This window comes from Mirounga leonina, unplaced genomic scaffold (assembly GCF_011800145.1).
Source record: "Mirounga leonina isolate KUSES-001 unplaced genomic scaffold, KU_Mleo_1.0 Mir_101664, whole genome shotgun sequence".
NCBI lineage: Eukaryota > Metazoa > Chordata > Mammalia > Carnivora > Phocidae > Mirounga > Mirounga leonina.
Window position 1 is genome coordinate 7,068,474 of NW_023270175.1, and position 16,892 is coordinate 7,085,365.

The window sequence follows — 16,892 nt, forward strand, 5'->3', positions numbered from 1 at the left end:
CTCGGCCAAGACAAACCCCCTACCCTCCCTCCCATTTCTTCTTAGAAGGAATCTGCTTTGCCCCCTTCTCGGTGGGATCTTCTCCTTTTCTAAGTGTGGTCTTGGTACCTCCTAGACGTCTTGGCCAAGTGGCTCCAACCGCCCGCCTTCTCTGCGGGGCAGCCAGGACACCGCAGGCACCTGCCCAGCGGCGCCTGGGAGCCAGGGGAGAAGAGCTCTGCTTGCGGGGCTGCAGCTCGGCATCCCGTTAGTTGCCAAAAGGGAGCTTTTGTGGTTGGCCCCTTACCCTGCTGTCTTGACCATGCCAAGGCAGCCCTCACAGTGGCTGGGCAACCAACTGGCTGTGGGCCTCAGGCTCTGGACCAGAGATATAGGTGCAGCCCCACCTCAGAAACCCAAAGGAGCTGCCCCCGGGGTGTCTTTCTAAGCACTTAGCGGGGGCTGTGGGGTCAAGAAGGAAACTAAGCGGTGCCCTCTTGGGGCATGAAGGCCAAGAGTCTTCCTTTCTCCCTTCTCTGCGTTTGGGGTTAGGGACAAGGCGGGGAAGAGGGCCTGAGGGCCTCGGCCTTTGCTCACTAAATATGTTTGACCTTGTGAATGCCTCAGTTGCTCCTGTTGGGGAAAAGCCTGGAACCTCAGAGGGAGTTTCAAAGCTTGGTGGAACTTCTGAGATTTAGGCAATGTTAAGGTGTGTGTGTGTGTGTGTGTGTGTGTGTGTGTGTGTCTGGGAAGAGGTGTTTTTTTCAATCTTTAAGGGTGCATTCTTGAGACGCCCCCCCATGACTGGCCCTGGTTCCCCCCATTCTCCAGGCCTCATAAATCAAGTCAATCACCACCACCACCACCACCACCATGGGGTCTCGCGCCCCCTGCCAGCAGGTTCCAGATGCACTACGAGACCGCCCAAACAGGCCGGGGGCAGTGTAACGCTGAGCGCTGATTGGTCGCTCTTGGCTCCACCCCTCCTCCGGTTTGGGCCCAAGAGAGCGGTGCAGCATCGCCAGCGCGGGGTAGGCGCTCTGGTGCTCGCCGAGGAAGCTCACATCCTCGGGCGCACCGATCTTTCCGATCCTGCCTTTGGAGCAGCTGGATTGCCAGCCTTGGCTGCTCCATCGGCCTGCCGCCCCTTACCTGCGATTGCATATGAACTTTTCTTCCTTCTTGCACACCGTTGTCGTCGGAGTCGTCGAGATCGTCGTGGCGCTCGCGTGATGGCCTTCGTCCGTTTAGAGTAGTGTAGTTAGTTAGGGGCCATCGAAGAAGAAAGAAGACGCGAATAGTGCAGAGATGCTGGAGGTGGTCAGTTACTAAGCTAGAGTAAGATAGTGGAGCAAGACCAGCCAAACCTGTCCGGGGGCGCACGGTCGCCCAGAGGAGGTCGACTCGCCGGTGCTTACTATCGCGCCGAGCTCCCTCCGTCCCTCCCTCCGCCGAGGCGCGAGATTGCGGCGCGCAGCGCAGCGCAGCGCACTGACTGCCGCGGGCTCCGCTGGGCGATTGCAGCCGAGTCCGTTTCTCGTCTAGCTGCCGCCGCGGCGACCGTTGCCTTGTCTTCCTCCCGGACGCTTGTGGTAAGTTGGAGCCCCGGGCGGCATTGCTAGCCGAGACCCTAAGGGTTTAGGCGGGGGATGGGGTGGGGAGCGGGGACAGGTCCCGGATGGTTGCAGCTTGCACAACTGCGCTGGCCCGAGCGGGAGGTGGGGGGCGGGGGGTAGGGAAGGACTCTGAACGCGCAGCTCACGGAGAGGCTGGGGTCTCTGGGAGGAGAGGGGTCTTAGTTCCACGAGAGGGGCACTGGAACCTCAAAGGAGGTTGGGAAGCGGGGACTTGAGATGAAGGCGCTGGGCGGATGCGGGGGAGGGGGCGGTGGTCTCGAGAATCCAGCACCCGGATTGCTGAGAGAGAAATAGGAGGCGGGCGTGGGGTCTCAAGAAGTGGAGGGCGGGGGGGGGGGGGAGAGTGAACGTGGGTGTCTCTGGGCAGAGGTTCTGGCTGCGGAAGGTGCACTGAATTGGGGATACGGGCTATGTTTTTAAGAAATCCGATTTCAGGAAGGTGGGAGGGGGGCACAAGGCTTGGGACAGTGGGAGCAGAGTGGGGCGAAGGATCTTCTATTATGTTCTCACTGAAAACCGGCCCCAATTTTTGGAGGGTCTAAGTGAACACCGGTAACTCTGGGGAGATGAACACTGCGGATCTGTGTCTGGGTCTAACAGCTGTGGGCTGAATTTGAACAGCGCTGCTGATGGTCACGTAAGTTTAAGAGGAGAGTATAAGGGCATTCAGTGAGCCTTTTTTATTAGTTTACCTAAGTCACTATATTTTGAAGAGGATTGCGGAAAGGTCTCCAGTGCTGCCTCTTATTCCGGTTCCTTAACTCAGTTTAACCTGACAAGCAGTCTTAACAGTGTACCTCGGAACTGCTAAGCATAAGAACAGGTTGCCGTTCCTGAAGCCACATAAAGTTCGTCATTGCAAAACGTGTCTGTGTGTCTGTTTCTTTTTTTTGCGCCGTGCCCTTTGCCTTTTGCTTCCTGTTGGGTAGTATGCGACCTGAGGTGACCAACAGTTTGTATTGTGTTCAAGACCCCTTTATTTTAAGCGACAGCACTCCTCCACTCAGATTCAGCGGGCGACATTTGGCACTTAGAGAATATCTAATTTGGTCGAGAATCATTGCCAGTACCGCGCAGCTTCTTCATTAATATTTACCATCACAAGCCCCATCCAAGGAAACCTCTGGCTGCTGAGCCACTAAGTGCATATGCCCCTCACCACATACCTTTTAGGCAGGCTAACGGAGGGAACCTTGCTCTAGGTGGAATAGCACTTAGCTAAAATGATTGGGGTTGGGGAAGACGCTGCGCAGTGAGTAACCACTGAGCTCCCCAGTTTGCAGACATTCGTGACCTCACACACAGTGGTGCAAAAGGACATCTGGGTTCTAGAGTTTAAATTTTAATTAAGAAGTTTATCCACTTATCAGCCATTCTGACAATCAAAACACGAACACGGTAGAAACAAGGTGTTACTGTAGTTGACCACGTATGTGTAGACCCAATGAAAAGGGCCAACTGACATGCCCCGGGGGGGGGGGGGGGGGGGAAAGAGTTCTACCATGATCATTGGTTTTTTGTTTTTGTTTTTGTTTTTGTTTTGCAGTATTTAAGTCACCCTGAATATCATCCTTTACGAAGAGTATAATTTCTTTGCACCCTGATACCTTGATCTTTGAGAGTTATCTCCCCCTCCCCCCACACACCTCACCCCTGCCATGGGTAGGGGGAATTAAATAGTTTTTTTCTATATTTTGGGAAGGTGGGTTGTAGAATATTTAATTAAATTTGTTATTCCTTAAATATGTTCTTCTAATCTTCCTGGGGAGGAAATAAAATATTTATTTATTTCATCCATGCAATTTCTTTCCTACTAGCTGTTATCATCTACAGCAACAAGCCCAAGGTAAGTCCTGAAATTCCGAAGGTGGATAAGGCTTGTGATTGCAATGTCAAGGTAGGATTTGGGGTGCTTAAGCCAACACTGGCAGTGTTTTTCTATCTGCATAATCTAGAGAAGGTTATTAACCCTTCCTATGCTTTCCTGAGGGATCTATATCTAGAGCTGTCATGGATGAGGATGATGATATTTTCAGATAATAGCATGACAGGCTTTGGTGCAGTATGCAATCATGGGAAGAGAGGTGAGAGCTGACATTTTTGCGAACCTACTGGATGCCAGGCATGGAGCCAGGAACATTACATATATACATTATTTCACATGGTCTTCATAGCAAGACCTAGCACAAGGAAGATATTCTCATTTTATTGGTAACATTGGATTTTTTTCCTTCCATCTCTCAAGGTATTCTTGTACATTAATTTATGACAATGGAATAAAAGAGAAAGAGATTGTCCGAAACCAACATTAGTAACCTCAGCTACTCTTCTTCAATTGCTCAAGGCCTGAGATGGAAGGAGGTGGCTACTTTCTGAGCCTGCAGGCAAATAAGTCCCAAGTTACAGTGGCTCCAGAAGCTTCCGACTATTTGGCCATTATCATCAAAGAACCTGTTACCACCCAATTCTCACAGCAGTCAAATACCTCACAAAATGAGAATGTATAGCGCTTGTATTGAGATTATTTTAGTAGAGCATCTGGTAATGATTAGTGTTGTCTAGTGGAAGAAATAGTAAATTGGTACCACTAACAGCCTGGATAGCCATGAGCAAACTAGGAAAACTTGACTGTAAGTTGGAGTTAATAACATATATTATTGTAATAAAATAACATATATTAGTATGTTATGTATTAATGTAATATGTTAATCCTATATGATTATTGTGAAGCACATGGATATTAAGCATTTAAATTTTTTAAGTTATTGTACAAAGGCATATTTATTATTATTATTTGTCACTCTTCCAGTATACCTATGTTATTTTATCTATAACTTGTATACTCTTGAATCTCAGAAACCTCCAATCACCAGCTCAATGAGTGTTTCAGTTGATCCATCCATCAGTGGCTTTCTTCAAAACATTTTAAGCCCTCCTCATATACTGACAACATGGCTGCAAAACAGCCTCATAATCTCCATTTTAAACAAGTAACATTGAAACCCATCAAGAGGTTAAGCTGCACTATCATTTAGCCAGTCACTAGCAGATTTAATCTAATGCTCACACGCAACAACCCTTTGGCAGTCATTTCTGACATTTTTATACACAAATGATAGAGTAAAAAAGCAGGAGTTCAAATAAGATGCACATGAGCTGGAATCTTAATTATGTTTTTTTTTTCCTCCCTGTACCCAGCATCTCTACTTCATCTAATCCTTCCTCCTTTCAGCTGTGTTTAAGACTGTGCCATCTGCAGTTTACTAAGATACTTGTTTATTACAAGATTGTATATATAGTTGGCATTTCATAAAGTCAATCTTATTCATTAGCGTTAACTTTGTTCACAGAGGACTGGTTTACATGATTGAATTTGAGAAGCACTAGAAAGGGCTTTTGGCCCCCAAATTAGTAGTCTTCATGGTTTTCCGCAGCACTTGAAATTCTACATTCAGGAATTTCCTGCTTTAACCTCAGTCACTGTCTCCTTTAAATACAAACATCCACTTAGCAGGGGTAACTTATTTTCGTCATTACCTATTAATAACTAAGCATAAATGTATTGAGAGCTGTCGAACAGACTTTAGAACTGCATGGTACAACAGCCACCAGCCACATATGGCTATTGAAATTGAAATTAACTGAAATTAAAATTATAAATTCAGTCCCTCAGTCTCACAGACCACATTTTAGCTACTCAACAACCACAAGTGGCTAGTGACTACCTCTTGGACAGTGCAGATACAGACTATCTCCATCATTGCCGAAAGTTCTTTTGGACAGCAACGTACTGGAAAGGAAAGATCCTCAGCTTTTTCACTGAACACTTCCTCCACCTCCTTGCCATAACCAAAATCTGGAATTTTCCTACTTGGATTACTCCTACAGAAGCTTTCCTGCTTCCTGACAGATCCCTCAAGTGGAGATGGATTAATTCTTATCCTCTGCTTCTCCCCACTTCATGAGTCTTATTACTCTTCCGTATGGAAGGGCTTAACACTATGGGTGAATCTCTCCACTAGTCCCCCCCCCCTTTTTTTTTAACTTCCAACACACTAGAACTGTTCTCTTCTACTTTTACTTAAATAATGTTTTATTGATGCTTACAACATTTCAATATTTCTTTCTTGTCTCTGCTGTCTACACCTCCATTGAAATTTTTGGCACCTGGTTCGTTCTTATCGTCCATTTTTAATCTTGCCACTTTCTAGAGACTTCATTTTTTATGATGATTGCCAAATAATAGTCTAGCCTCATAATTCCTTGACCTCTTATTTTTCCATTGTCTTCAGGCCCGTGGACACACCTGAAATACATCACTTTCTAAAATTTTAAGTTCAGAAATACTACGCTCAGATTATGGCATTCAGTACCCACCTACTCCGCACCTCACTTCTTTTATACCTGCTTTTCAACCTCATCAAGACTTCCCAGGCACCCTCTTGGCTTCACTTCATTTTCTTCCTAGTCTGACCCTTATGCCAGACATGACGTTTCTCATCATCACCCAATACACACTGCACCCCTCATTGCCCTTACACTGCCCCCACCTTTTACCTCCACTCTTTTGCGCTAATCTGTCCTATTTTCTACTCTGATTGCTGAGCATTACTGGAAAAAACTAACAAAACTACACATTTATAGTCTCCAACCTCAGCTGGGCCCTCAATGCCGCTCAGCAATCCTTTTACAAGCCAAGTTTATCTGTTAACTCCCTTTCCTATACCCCTAGACACATGTTCCACACTTCTGCAACTCTTGCCAACTTCTGTATTCCACTCCCAAATCTCCTAATTTCAGTAATTTTACTTTCACACTGTACAGAGAAGACAGAAGCAAAGGAGATGTATAAGGAAGATGTCATCTTTAGTAGCTTCTCTCTCCTCTACCTCTAGACATTTCTTTATCACTTCTGTGCTTACTTCTCTTGCTTTGCCTTGGACAAATAAGAACCCCTGTTCTTCTCCAAAGTTCACTTCTCCCTCTGTGCACTGGATCTCGTTTTCTTCTATATCCTAAAGATCTCATCCATGATATAGCCTTCTTACTTTCTTAAAAAAGATTCTACTTATTTCTTAATTTGAGTTAGAGAGTGAGAGAGCACAAGCAGGGGGAGAGGCAGAAGGAGAGGGAGAAGCAGGCTCTCCGCTGTGCAGGGAGCCCAACTCGGGACTCGATCCCAGCACCCTGGTGGTCATGACCTGAGCTGAGGCAGATGCTTAACCGACTGAGCCATCCAGGCACCCAATATGGTCTTCTCTTTTCTGCAGTATCTTACATGGTTCCTTTTGGTTCTTTGCCTTCCACATACCAACTTCTTTAACCTTCCTTATGTTGAAAATGGATTCTTTTTAACAGGCTACTATTATTAATACATTTCAAGTTAGTTATTAAAATAACCACACTTGCCTTCTGACCCATTTTCCATTAAGTAGTCTCATGAGCCTATTCCCCATCCCATCTCCAACGATACTCCTCTATCAGAGTTTCTTTTGGCACATGGAACAACGTTGAGGGTATATAGGTGGTCAGCAAAGGCCATTTCATCTGCCCTGAATTCTTAAACATGTTTCTCATTTTTCAGTGGAGGTGACTATAAAAACAAAGGGTCCTCTGGTGGACAATAAAGGGAGTAGATTTGTGATAAAAGGAGTGAGCAATAAAGGAATCGGAATGGAGAGTTAGTTCGAGGCACCTTGGTGCAGCCTGAACTACTGTACAAGGTGGTTAGCTGAGCCTGGGAAGAATGAAAGTGAGCAGTGAATGTAACTTTCCAAAGAAAATGAAGCAGCTTGATTAGGAGTGAGGAAGGGAAGGTGAGCATTCAGAGTTGACTCAGCATTAAAATGCAGGATGTGGGGGGGGGTAGGCTCAATATAAAAATTTTTTAAATAAAAATTAAACACTACCAAAACCAAAGGTGATGTCAACTGTTATCTAGAGAAGAATAGCAATGGCCACACTGACTAGGGTTCTCTTTATCTTTTCATTTTTCTAAAAAATGACTGTTGTCTTTAAAGTCATTAGTAAATTCTTATGAGTAAATGTAACAGCGTTCAAATATTTTTTTTAAAGATTTTATTTATTTATTTGACAGAGAGAGAGACAGCCAGAGAGGGAACACAAGCAGGGGGAGCAGGAGAGGGAGAAGCAGGCTCCCAGCTGAGCAGGAAGCCCGATGTGGGACTCGATCCCAGGACCCTGGGATCATGACCTGAGCCGAAGGCAGACGCTTAAGGACTGAGCCACCCAGGCGCCCCCGCGTTCAAATATTTTTATAAGTGTATTTTAAACTCACGTATCTCTCATTTTATCTCAGTAATCAAAGTCGTAATAGTTTCAGGTAGAGCTTCCTATAATCGAGGTAGGAAGACTTGCCCAAGCTAGCACATAATTATTCTTCACAAAAGAGGTATAAAAGGTGGTAAGAATAGCTGTTATTTATTGAAAATTACTATGTACTACAGATTTATAAGAGATTTACATGTAGTCACATGTAAAGTCTCACAATTACCCTATGAGAAGGTACAACTAATATCCACAATTTGCAGAGGGGGAAACTGAGGCACGACAAAGCGGTTAAATAATCCACTTTAACTAACTAACCAAAACCAGGCTTGAAATGTGGCAGTTTTGATTCCAGAGACCATGCTGTTAAGCAGTAAACTCTACTGCCTCCGTTTAGGTATTGGCTAATTTATCTTTCATACTGTAGCCACTAGTCTTTGGATAGAACAGATTTGCCTGTTAAAATGAGGATATTATTACTGACAGTGTCCATTAATCATTAATATGCTGTTTGGCAAAATAATAAGAAAGGCATGTAACATTTCATCTGGAGCTTCAGCTATCAAGAAAAAAGTAAAGCAAATGAGAAAGTCCTTTTAATGCTGAGCGACTGAGGGACAGGAAGCCTGAGTGAAGCTCAGGGGACTTAGAGAGACCATTTAAAGACTGAAATAAAATCAGGGAAATAATGCTGTTATGTACAGAGGATGACTGGAAAGAGTCAGGTCTCATGAAAGTGAGTTGGACACATAAGTGTGTGTGGTTTGTCCTATATGTGAAACACCACGACAAAGGCCATTCAAATTTAGTCCTTTATATACAGTTGGCTACTTAGAATTCAAACAGGAAAATTGAAATCCTGGAGGTCTGAGACTGGAGGGAATGGAAGGGTCGTTAAAAAATTATTTCTCATGTATCAGAGAGGTTGTCTGATCCCATTTGCCTTTACACATCAGGAGAAATAATGTGATAACCATGGCTTGGAAAATAGGTACTGCAGAAAGTAATTGTCAATTTTTAAGTTTACTGATCTGAACTCAGGTAGAAAGACTGGATCCGAGTACCGTACTTAAAGTTAATGAAGAGTTTAGAAGAACATACTGACAAAAAAGTCTGTATGCTTAAAGGCTTTGTTTTTTTTTTTAATTGGTAAAAAAAACTATTTCATTTACTACTTCCATTGTAATGACTTGCAATTCAACAATAATTTATTGCTAGAAACTCTGGAGTAAAATGGGAAAGTTCAGTACTGTGGTTGGTGCTCCCCCTCCTAAACCTATTTAAATTCTACCTGGTCTTCAAGGTCTGGTTTAAGCCCCACCTCTTGCATAAAGCTTTTGCTGACTAGCCCACATATATGGCAAAGTCCTTGCACATAGTAAGCAATCAATTAACATATCTTGATTAATTGTATTGCTATATACATATGATCAATCTATATCTATATTTACATCTATATCTATATATCCATTCATCCGTTCATCCTCCTAGGAATGTATGTTCCAGTAGTTAAAGGTGAAAGAAGATACAGGAAGAAATAGAGTAGAATTTCTAGCACACCTGCACATAACATTTAAGAACTCAAAGCATCAAACAGAATAACAGATTTCTCTGAAATGATATCATGTCATCTCTCTCAACATATTTTAGAGCAATTAAGAAATTATAAATCTTCTTAAACTAGTTTATAGCTAAAGCTTAGCCCTATCATGTACAGTTTTAATTTTTCAGTTCACTCACAGTGAAGTATATGTAACTATAAATATATATAAATATTTTATAAAATAAAAGATAGATAGATAGATAGATAGATAGATAGATAGATAGATAGATAGATGATAGATAGATATAAAGGAGAGAAAGAGACACCCTATTCTATTGGCCATATACATGTCTGGTAAAGGTAATGATCAATGATTAGGATCAATTCCATATTCTGACTGTAACATTCCTTTGTTTTTTAGCTTTTAATTAGTAACCTCAAAGGTCTACACTCATTTTGTGGTATGAGTTGATGGTTCAGAATGGAGCAGAACTTTTTCTTTTTAAAATAACAATTCCCAAATGCCTTTGCAGCAAATAAATTTGTACACAAGAGCTTTATTGCCTCATTTTTATAATAGGAAATCAGAGGTTCCTATTAATGAATTGCTATGAGTGGTAAAATCATGACTCTGTTAGGTGTTTTTAAATCTTAGCTTAGAAAAACAGTTAAAATTATTTTAATGCTTTGTGGCTTGTGGGTAAATTGTTCTAGAATTTTTTGTCTGATTAGTCACTGATTTCCAAAGGGCTAATACCTCCATATCTTACATTATTAAATGTAATGTCAGTCTAAAATAGATGCAGAGAGAAACTGATGATTTTATTCTTGGTGGAAGTAAAACAAGAAGGACCTGGTATCTCTCCAACAAAATTTTTTTAAATCAAGTTTTGAGAAAGCATAAATGAGCTGGTTTCTCAATAGACTTATTTCTCTAGTCTTTTCTTTTTTTTTTTTTTTTTAACATTTTTTCATTTATTTATTAGAGAGAGAGAGAGCATGAGAGCGGGCAGGGTCAGAGAAGCAGACCCCCCGCCGAGCAGGGAACCCGATGTGGGACTCGATCCCAGGACTCCAGGATCATGAACTGAACCGAAGGCAGTCGCTTAACCCCTGAGCCGCCCAGGCGCCCCTCTCTAGTCTTTTCATCATGCTTCTATTCCTACTGAAAAAAAAAAAAACACTGTAAACAAATGGATAGAATTGTTGATGTATGGTAGAATTATAAGCCCCAAAGCTTCTCATGGATATAATGACTCTTTTCCCCGCTTTGGAAGATATCTTCTATTAAAATGGTTACTTCTTTTTGCTTTAAATCATTTTTATTGTGGTAAAATACACATAACATGGGCGCCTGGGTGGCTCAGTTGGTTGGGCAACTGCTTTCGGCTCAGGTCAGGATCCTGGAGTCCCGGGATCGAGTCCCGCATCGGGCTCCCTGCTCGGCAGGGAGTCTGCTTCTCCCTCTGACCCTCCTCCCTCTCGTGCTCTCTGTCTCTCATTCTCTCTCTCTCAAATAAATAAATGAAATCGTTAAAAAAAAAATACACATAACATAAAAGTTACCTTCTTAACCATGTTTAAGTATACAGTTCAGTTGTGCAACCATCATCACCATCCATCTTTGTTATTCTTTGCATCTTTTAAAACTGAAACTCTATACCCATCAAACAATTTCCCCTCCATCCCAAACCCCTGGCAACCACTGTTATACTTTCTGTCTGATACAATGACTCTTGATTTCCATATTCTTAAGTTAGCACGTGCTGATTCATTAGTTTGAACGTTCATTACCCTCCTCTCATGGGATAATGGTCTACCTCAACTTTTCCTGCTTCTACTACCAAACCTCAGCCAGTTATCTAAATGTTTTGTAAATCGATTGACAAAATTCATGACCCATGTTTATCTGTCAAATTAGTCAACTACATAATGAAGGTGAATAAAAAGCTTGTAACAATTATGGAATTTCAGCAAGTAGTTTGTGAGGGCCTACTGTATGCTTAACATTTCACTGGACGTTAGAGAAGTGATACACGTATTACACAGTACTTCCCCGAAGAAGCTAATAGTCCTGTTAGATCAAAAAGGCAATTCCATATAATAATACAGTTCTGCGGGGCCCCTGGGTGGCTCAGCCAGTTAAGCATCTGACTCTTAATATCAGCTCAGGTCATGATATCAGGGTCATGAGATCAAGCCCCCTGTCGGGCTCTGCACTAGACATAGAGCATGCTTAAGATTCTCTCTCTCTCTCTCCCCCTCTGCCCCTTCCTACCTGCTCGTGTTCCATCTCTCTCTCTCTCTCTCTCTCAAATAATAATAATAATAACAATACAGTTCTGCAATTATTGTATAGACAACATCAACTTCTTCCTTTCCTACATTCCTATTTGGGAAAAATGAAGGGAAAATGCACCAGTTGCTTGTTTTGCTTGGGCCTTGGTTTCTACAACTATAAAATGAGAGGGTTGTACTAGGTGATTTTTCTGTAAGGATCCTTCAAACTAAATTTTTTGTTACAAACCAACATAGAAACCACTGAGGTTAAGTGACTTACATCCCTAAGGTTACAAATCTGGAGACAAATTATATGAATATACAAAATGGGGAAAAGAATATGGAGAGAACTCTCACGTATTTTACCACTCACATGAAAATAGTTAGATTTAATAGTTAAAAACCATTGAAAACCTAAGAAGATAATACATTGTTATAATTTGCTATTTTTTACCTTAGTTTTGTACTTTACCTTACTTTTGTACTTTAAATGAAATATACACATGCACCATGTATTTACTTTGGGTAAATACAATTTTCAGAAGAGCAGCCAAGTGTGTTCATATCTATAATTGATATTCTGAGTCTCTTGATTTAGATGAAGCAACAAGATCAAATAAAAGCACATTTATTTCTAAATAAAAGTACATTTATTTCTTTTTTTAAAAGTATTTTTATTTATTTATTTTTGCGAGAGAGAGCGAGGGAGAGCGCACACGCACATGCAAGCATGAGCAGGGGAAAGGGCAGAAAGAGAAGCAGGCTCCCCGCTGAAGAGGGAGCCCCATGCAGGACTCTATCCCAGGACCCTAGGATCATGACCTAAGTCAAAGGCAGACTCTTAACCGACTGAGCCACCCAGGCGCCCAAGTACTCTAAATTTGTACTCTAAACATGAATAATATATAAATAATAAAAAATAATATATTGTGCTACATTTCTGTAGCACAATACAGAATACATTTATGGCAACACTTACATTGTTAGAATTAAAAAAAAATACTCTACCCCTCCTCCCACATTTCTTTACTTTTTTATGAAAATTGAAATAATGCTTGTTCTTTCTCTCTTGGAGTCATTCTTGGATCACCTTTCTCCATGTATTCTCAGTTAAATCCATCAATATAGCATCTAAATTATTTTTACAAAATGCTACTCAGAAGTTTCTCCCTTTTCATTCTCATCATGATTATAGAATCTTAGGGTTAGTGCCTTAAGGTTCACTTCATATGACTCCCCAGTTCCATGTTTGAACCCTGCACATCTCCCATGCACACAAAACCATGCTGCCCAACTTCTGGGGAAAGCATATGTACGGTTAATAGCAATCAGATGCCAAGGTAGCTGTCAAATGTCAAGGTGAAATAAAAAGACCACAAGGGGGGTCATGAAGTAATGAACTCCAGGTAATGGGCCACATTAGGAAACAATTGTAAACAGTCACATTCTTAATTCAGAGAAAAATGTACTGTTTAATTAAGGTGGGGCTGTGGAGGAGACTAAGGGCATTATGCAGATTATAAAGCCAAGAAACAATACGTAAAATTAAAATGTGTTATGATTTTGTGTATGCGGTATAAAGGGACTACTGGTCATAAAAAAAAAATTATCTAGTTTGGGGCACCTGGGTGGCTCAGTCAGTTAAGCGACTGACTTGATTTCAGCTCAGGTCATGATCTCAGGGTCGTGGGATGGAGCCCCATGTCAGGCTCCGCACTCAGCGGGAAGTCTGCTTGAGATTCTCTCCCTCTGCCCCTCCCCCCCCGCGCATGCTCTCTCTCTATCTCTCTAAATAAATAAAATCTTTAAAAAATTATCCAGGTTGACACCCATGTACATAAGAATAGTAAAATTTGAATTTCAAATCTGGACAAAAATGGACATCATTAATTCTGCTACTTACGTGCCACTTAGCACACTCTATTGCATTTGGTTTTTGTTTGTTTTGTTTTTGTTTTTTAGGTTTCAAGATCTGTCTCCTGGGTGCCAGGCTTGGTGTCCAAGGTTTTATACACATCATCTCACTTTTTAATTTGAGTCTTATCTTTCTTATTGGATTAGGAAATCACAGAAGACAAAATTATATATTATTCATGTTTATACCTCTACCCCAACTACCCTCTGCATACATCATTACATATTGTGGGTTCTTTCAATATATATTTGCTGAATAATTAATATGTAAGAGCACAGAAGCACTGTGGGGAAAGGTTTTTAGAGTACAAATTTAGAGTTAAATGACTTGCATTCTAGTCTTTTATCAGCCTCTATGTTCTCACCTATTAAAAAGGTAAATCAGACTGAATGGATTACTAAAGTCATTTCCAATGCTACAGTCTATGAAAATACCAGCAGTTTTGTAGTTCTGAAAATCCACTTCAAATAATAATGCTCACATAGTTGATTTTTATAGCCTAGAAGATAATTGTCGTAACTCTTCTTCAACTACTTAAGTATTCCTTAAACAATCTAAAGCCAAACCTCACTTAGGATCTTGATCTTGCCCTTTTCCTTTTACTTCAGGGCCTAAACGTGAAATGATTCAGTATTTAAAGACTACTGAACGAGTGAAAATGTCCCTTCTTTTTGTCTTTTATCGCTTAAAGCAAATTTAAGACATCACTGGCTCTCGATCACAAATTAAGCATAACCATTTTTAGGTAGTTTAAATTAAACTGTCTACAGCTACAGTCCCTCCACAAAAGTTCATTAATATCTTGCTAAATATCAGTGTTGTCAATGCTTAGTTTATGATTGAGCCTCATGATTAGAAATTGTTTTTTCCTTTAATATATTCCTAGATTTAATTGGGTATGTAAACTATTACTTTATAAAGGGCTTCAAAAGAAACGGGCATTTGTTTAATTACATTTCATATTATCTTTTTTTCCCCTGTAGCAGAACCTTTCTTTTTTGGGGAGTATTCAATTTGCTGTATTTGTATTCAGAACTCTTGAGGGTGTCTTTGAGGGTGACCACAGATGGTTGGACAGAGAATAAGAAAGGTCATTTATAACTTGTTCATGACTTTTTTCTGTGTTCTATTTTGATTTCTAATTACTTTCTCCTGAAAATGATATCTAGCTTCTTTATTACCATCTTTAATGAATCCAAAGTTATACCATTTATGATGACATAAAGTACTTTTAAAGAATTATTCAAACTTTGGTCCTCAGCCAGATTTTAACCTGTGGCACTCAAGCCTACTCTAGATCTAGCTGAATAATCGTTTAGATTTCTATCATCATCATCACTTTAAAAATATTTTTTGAAGCTGAATTACACCAACATTGTAAAAACATGACAGAGAATATAGCATTTTTTCTTAGAGTCGCAGAACTGTCAAGCCAGCATTTAACGAACAGTTTTTGTGTGATATGGTTCCTACCATGGAGGAACTTACATTTTATTTGGCAAAATGAAATATATACATGCACCATCACATGTTCTTCGGATAGCTGAAAATATGATATTGAATCTCTGGAGACAAGTCAAGCCTAGAGATAAAGGAGTTTGGGCCAATCCATACTATTCTGGCTTACCTAAATTTCAGAACTTTCCAAGGGACAGAATGTTGTAGAGAGAAAAGAACAGAGGTCCAAACAGTAACATTGATTATGTAAAGCTTTGGGGAATATCTAAGAGTCATATTTTTCTCGGATTCTTCAAAATGAAACAGTTTTTCTTCCCCAACTTTATGCATTATTACATTCAATTATTGCTAAGGTTCTGTTTAACAGTACATTTGACTGAGTACTCCAAGGTCTCCCAGGAGAGGAAACAACACTTATGTTGTGATCTCCAATAATTTGGAGTCCAGTTGGAGATCCAATATATGAGCCCTACATAAAGGATTTGGCGGGGGGGGGGAGGTCACTGTTAAATTAAACTTAGAGAAATTTCAGGAAATAGAGTAGACAAAAAAAAAAAAAAAGAAATTGTATGGGATTAAAATGTTGATATAAAAACCTTTTTGCCCCAAAGCCCAAAGAAGGAAAATGAATTCAGATAAACTCTCTCAGGTGACTTGTTCACTATCATCTAATCATATCGTGACCAAATCTCTTTTTTACTGACTCACAGAACTTCTCAGATGCATAATATTGTTGTAAAAAGCAAAAACACCTCCATGAGCCTGGATTCATCCATGTTCCACCTTGTTGCTCTTAACTTACTTAAAAAATAAATTAGCAAACATGAGTTCAGCACGTTCTGTTTGTCTAGTAATGGATTAAGTTAGTTGACTAATGCAAGCGAAAATAATAAGCTTCTTACAAGTAGGAGTCATATGAATTATTTCTTATTAGCAAGCCCTTAGATATCTGAATTATACCTTGGCTTAAGTAAGTAAATGATGAGCTGTAGATTAGACTCTCAGATAAAATCAATTGTCTGAATATCAAGTGACTATTAATTCTCAATACTAAAAGAGTCATTCATAATTATTAGATAATTCATAGAGCTTGATATTTTAGGAATATTAGCAAAGTACTTCACAATTCCAAAATACAAGGATGACATTCTGAAAGCATTACACATTAACACTAAGCATTTTAATATGGCAATAGAACTAAAGTATACTGATAACATTTGTAACAGACTTACTATTGCTTGCGTTCCAGCAATAAATAAGTTAAGGCTTAGAGAAAGTCCCTGACTTGTTCCAGGTCCCACAGCTAATTATTGGCAAAACTTACAAAGAGAACCCAAATCTCTTAAATCTGAAATCAGGTTCTTCTCCACCATGGTCTACTGCCTCTTGAAGACTGTGTGGCATGGTAAATGAAAGCCCTTAAAATTTTTACTACATCATACTGTCCTTGGGAATCACGTCATGCTTCATAAATCCAGAATAAATAGAAACTGAATTTACATTATTGGCTTCAATAATCAGAAAATTAGTACAAGTATGTGAATACTTTTAAGATTATGGCTTTTATTCTTACTGATATAGGTAAGAGATCCTATGTGTATATGATATGATATACATTATATATATATATATATATATATATTCACAACAAGAGTAAAAGAATCATTAAAAGACAAGAGTATTTTTTGAGGTTCAAATTAGATGACTGACCAGTTGACAGGCTGTGTGCATTTATTTATGCTAGCCTTTATATTTTTAATTTGCTAGAGCAACTGAAGTCTGAAACAGCTCA

The 16,892-nt window shown here is 40.3% G+C and overlaps 1 protein-coding gene across 2 annotated transcripts in view; it reads left to right on the forward strand.

Moving 5' to 3' along the window:
- Window positions 1–1,051: 1,051 nt before the first annotated feature.
- The window catches only part of HTR2C (5-hydroxytryptamine receptor 2C), a 265,143-nt gene continuing 249,302 nt past the window's right edge, over window positions 1,052–16,892 (forward strand). For both annotated transcript variants that reach the window (XM_035006112.1, XM_035006121.1), the window contains exon 1: window positions 1,052–1,571. The gene's annotated coding sequence lies outside the window, so the exon portion shown is untranslated. The remainder of the gene's footprint in view (window positions 1,572–16,892) is intronic.